Source organism: Octodon degus, unplaced genomic scaffold (assembly GCF_000260255.1).
Source record: "Octodon degus isolate 3935 unplaced genomic scaffold, OctDeg1.0 scaffold00088, whole genome shotgun sequence".
In the NCBI taxonomy this organism is placed as follows: domain Eukaryota; kingdom Metazoa; phylum Chordata; class Mammalia; order Rodentia; family Octodontidae; genus Octodon; species Octodon degus.
Window position 1 is genome coordinate 1,983,174 of NW_004524664.1, and position 5,744 is coordinate 1,988,917.

Consider the following 5,744-nt stretch of genomic DNA (forward strand, 5'->3'; position numbering starts at 1 on the left):
AGAGAGAGAGAGAGAGAGAGAGAGAGAGAGAGAGAGAGAGAGAGAGAGAGAGAGATCTTATAGCTGTAGTAGATTCTTCGCCAAAATTGGGTGGCATTGAAGTTCTGCATAGATTTTCATTTTTATCTTTTGCAAACTTTGGCTCTAGGAGAGAGATTATGAAATAGAGGACACAACTGCCTGTGGACATGCAGTAAAAAGTACCAATTAATCTCACTGACCATGCTAACTTGATTAAATATGTGATTTTTGAGCAGAAGGATCTTCAATTACACATTTCTAGTTTCTTTTTCCCATAAAATAGGAAAAATAAGGCTTACTTAACTTCAAAATCTGTGAGCACATACACAACTAAGAACAGTATGGACAAATTACATCACTAAAGTTTTCCTTTTTTTTTTTTTTTTTTTTTGGCAGAACCAGGGATTGAACTCATGCCCTTGCGCTTGCCAGGCAAACACTTACTCTACTGAGCTATCTCCCCGACCCCAAAGGTTTGCTTTTATATCAGTTCCTACCTCCTTCAATTGAATATTTGGTTCTCATTACACTTTAAAGGTTAAAAAAATCACTTCTAGACAGTTAGAAAGTAGGTGATCAATAGGCACTAAGGTATAATTAGATAGAAGTAATAAATTCTGGCGTATAATTGTAGTTAATAATAGTGTATCTAAAGCTAGAATAAGACATTTGATAGTTTTCACTAAGAAAAATGCTAAATATTTTAAAGATGAATATATTTACTCTGATTTAAACATTATTCAGAGTATACGCCTTTTGAAACATTATACAGTACGCCATTAATACATACAATATTTTCATTTTGATTTTTCAGCTCAATGGTAAAATAAAAGCTGGATGGATGTGGTGGAGCACACTAGTAATCCCAGCAACTCTGGAGGTTGAGGGAGGAGGAGCCCAGGTTCGAGTTCATCTTTTTAAAAAAATTTTACTTTTTAAAATTAATTTTATTGAGAAACAAAAAACAATGGGACAGTTTCAAAACTGATTAATAGGACAATTTTAATAATTAATACATTGCATATTGTTGTCTTCATAGTGGGTATTCATAGTACAAGATGCAGACATGATATCCTGTCCAAACACTATTAGTACAAATCTTTCTTCTCATTGAATTAAGAGAAGCAGCTGTATATCTATCTTAACTATTTTGTATACACAGATACAAAATGGTCCTTCACTTGTATCCTCTTTTTGTTTAGTTTTGTCAGAGAGGGGTATTCCATTGCCGTTTAAATATTGTAAGTGTGTGAATTCAGCAAAACAGTCCAATATAGTCCAGTAGTCCATAACAGTAGTGGGTTATCTGTAGGACTAGCAATGTCACAAGTTGACTTGAACCCTTTACAACTCAGCATAGTAATATGGCTTTACTTTTCATACCTTGTTATACTTTTCTGATGGATTGAAGGTCATCTTTGGCAATTTATCAAGACCCTGTCTCAAAATAAAAAGGGTAGGGAATAAAGGAAAACGAGACAAGAAAAAAAATGTCATAGGACTGTCTTGCTACAATGCTGTATATGATTAGATTTTTGAATTTCTCTGTAAAAATATGTAATTGTTTATTCCTATTTTTAAACATATTTATTTATTTATTTTTCTTTTTTTCTTCAAATTCTGTAGAGATTTAAAATTTGACATATCAATACTTGATGGAAAAATATCTGTTCCACGTTATGTCTAAGATGTTTGATATGCAGACAGATAGTGAGGTTAAACTCCACTGCCTGTGTTATACAGGGTAATAATATCATTAAACTTCTCTTCTGCAGGGTTGACAACTTAAGTTTGCAGACCAGACCAAATATTAGAGAAAAAGAAGAGCGGCATGGACAGCCAACATTTTGGCTCTAGCCTTTGAAGGTCAGTGAGGACTCACGACATAGGAGAATCTGGACTGTAACATCCTGTAACTCAGTTGTGTCCCAAATTTTCTAATCAAGGAGATTATGAGGCCACAGAGGAAAGTGATCGATGATGTAGGGTGTGCCTAAGGAGAGTCATATGGAGAGAAAACATTCTCTCAGGCTTTCACAGAGGGCAAATTGGTCAAGCAATGGCTGTGACTCATCCACGTGGCTGACATTCACAAAGGATCTACAAATTGCAGTACAGGGTTTCAGGGCAAATACTGAGGGGATTTGACTGACCTTGTCAGATACAAAAGTTACATTTCTTGTTATATAGGTCTTGCTTTATCTTGGTCTTAACCATTCAGCAGAAAAGTATAAAAACAAAGTATAAAAAGTAAAGCTATATTAGTATGCTGAGTTGTAAAAGGCTCAAGTCAACGATTTCTGACATTGCCAGTGGATAACCCACTACTACTATGGACTACTAGACTATATTGGAATATTTTGCTGAATTTACACACCTACGATATTTAAATGGCAATGGAACCCCAATCTCTGATAAAACTAAACAAAAAAGGGGATACAAATGAAGGACCATTTTGTATCTGTAAATACAAAATAGTTAAGATAGATATACAGCTATTCTCTCTTAATTCAATGAGAAGAAAGATTTGTACTGATAGTGTTTGGACATAATATCTTGTATTATGAATAACTGCTATGAAGACAACAATATGCAATGTATTAATTATTGAAACTGTACTACCAATTGGTTTTGAAACTGTCTCATTGCTATTTGTTTCTCAATAAGATTAATAAAAAATAAAAAGGGCTGTGGATATAGCTGTGTACTTTCCAGCTGGCTTCTAGCTCCAACTACACACACACACACACACACACACACACACACACACACACACACACGATAATATTTAAAACCTCTTAAATCATATAATGCAGCAATATCTTTAACATTAGTGATTTGGATATAAAAGATTGATTTGCTGGAAATTTGGTTGCGAATGTAGTGCATTTGGAGGTGGTGCTATCAGAGGAATTAGTGGTTGCTTTTTGGGAGTGAGGGTTCATGCTATTGGAGCCAGACTGGTGGAGGCAAGTGCAGACTATTATAAAGTAAGTTTGGCTTCCTCAACTGTTTTCTTGCCTCACTCTCTGACTTGCTTTTTCACTGTGTGATTTTGGCATGGAAACTATTTATTAGAAATATTTTCAAATCCACAAGACTGACATTCATTCACTAAAGTCTTGGAATTCCCTTTAAAGTACTGTTTTATTTGTTAGTTTGTAAATGAATAGAAACTTCAGTATATATTGTTTTCAAAAATTGCATAACCATATTTCCCATGAGAAACTTGACTTATTTGTGTGGGAAACTATACAAAGAGTTTTATTAGCAATAAGACTGTGCATGAGCATCAGATAGGAATCTTTTTCACTGAGTGAATATTCTAATCCTTCTGTATGGAGTATGTGAGTAGAATCTTTGAAGTATTGTTAGAGGTAATCTTGACTAAATTGAACTTGACACAGCCCCTTTATCTAGTTCCAATGTGCTAAGATTTGGAGATGCATATATAATAATAGTGAATACCGATTTTAAATATAACTCAACAAGTATATTCTAGTGTTAGATAAAGCACCTTAGGGCAAGGAAAACTGCACTGAGTAAAAGTAGCTTCAGCATTCTCATTCCCTACCTTCACATGCACACGTATGTGCATGTGGCAGGGGTTAGCTTCAGTTTGATGAGTTTCATATTCTTTTATGTTTAATAAAGTTTGGCAGTAACATCTAAGGAATGGGATCATCTGCTTTTCAAATGGATGTCATCATAAGATCATATCATATCATAATGGATGTCAATCATAAGACCTGGCTATCTATGTTCTGTATAACCCCAGCGTCTGGTGTGGACTACTTTGAAAGGCACCCTTGTGGTTAATAGCATACAGCATAGACTTATAGCCAAGATTACCGAATATTTAAGACTTAAATAAGCTGTTTGTATAGGAAAGTTTCTAAAAAAAAAGAAAAGAAAAAAAATTTGCCCATGTAAGTATTCATAGTGAAAATGCCTATGTGTACGTGTACTAGGTTTTTTGTGTGTGTGTCTGAGACATAATTTCCAACATCCACAGATTAAAGGGGGAAAGATTTAAATTCAATCATAGTTTTGAATAATTAATTCCACAGTCAACTTCTGCTAAGATAGGACTGTCATGGTAGAACAGTGTGGTGGAAAAAAACTGCTTAGTTCATATTATCCAGAAAGCAGAGTAAGGGACCAGAGATACAAAGAGCAGGCTAGAGTCTGTATATAGTTTCTAAGGTTCTACCTCCATGACCTACCTAAATGTACCCAGAAATCTGCATTACTAATCCACTACAAATTTCTTAGTCCAATGGAGTTGACAAATCAGGATTATAGTTATAGTATGCATGTTTGTATAGTTTATCCTCCCAGATTTGTGTGCTAGAAGTCAGCTAATTCTCTTCCTTCCCCACACACATGCTCCTTCCATATGATCTGACTTACCTACTATGTGTGACATAGGTAGGGAGGCTGTATGAGTTGCTGGAGCTATGCTACTTGGTCTTTTCAGCTACCAGAATCATGCAACATAAATGTCTTTTTCTTCTAAAGCCCTTGGTCTCAAGTATGTATGTATTTATGGTACCAGGAATCAAACTCATGATTTCATGCTTGCCAGGCAAGTGCCATGCCTCTGAGCCCTGTCCCCTCAAGTATTTTTATATCAGTGCAAAATGAGCAAAGATACATGTATTTGCAAACGAGTATTTGAAATGGATTTTTAACCTGAGTGTGAAATGTTATGGCTCCTTAAAGAATACAAAACAAAATTTTGTTAGATCTTTGGATTATGACTAGGGACACATAAACAATTACAACACCCAGGGTTACTAAAGTTCCTGTGATGAATGATCAACACTACAATAGTTTTTCAAAAGTAGCTGTCAATATGCTTTTAAAAGGAAAACAATCTTCAAGAGATTTACCTTAGTTTGGGCTCTCCTAAGGACACTGAAAAAAGTATTTGAGTGCAAGCAATGTATTTCAGAGCACTAAGGGGGTAGGGAATGAAAAGAGAAAAAGAAGCAAATACTTATCAAGAACAGTATTGCATGGACATCCAAGCCTTAACTTTTCTTGTAGGTTCTGAAATACAATGTGGATCAGGGGCTTCAGCAGTATCTCACTGAGAGGAGAGGAAAATGTAATATTTGTGTGTCAAATTCCATCAGCTTTGGGCAAAGGCTTCTGGGGAGTGAGAACTCTACTGCAACACAGAGTCATCTTACTCAGCTTCCCACAGCTATTGTGAATGCCTGAGATAATCAAATGACTAGGAAGAAAAGTTTGCTTTGGCTCATACTTTTGTAAATTCCATCCTGTGATCAGTTGATCCATTGCTTTTGGTCCTGCAGTGAGGTAGAGTATCATAAATAGCAGAAGATATTGGCATAGAGCCACTCACATCATGGCCAAAATGAAAAGATAGAGAAGAAAGCAGCCAGCATTGTAATATATCCCTCAAGCATATGCATCCTAAATACCCCATGGAGTTCTATCAAACTTTTGTATCACCTGTCGATAGCATTATAGTCAGGCATTCAAGCCTTTACATGTGAGTGTTTGGGGAGCATTTCAGAACCAAATAAAATGATGGAAAAGCAGGAATGGGGAAGCATGCCTACATAGCAGAGAAAGAGAGAAGTCATCAGGAAATAATTACATGATTTTACCTGCCCTTATCATGAAAGAGCAATCATGTATTATGTAAACAGGGCATTATTATTATTATTATTATTATTATTATTATTATT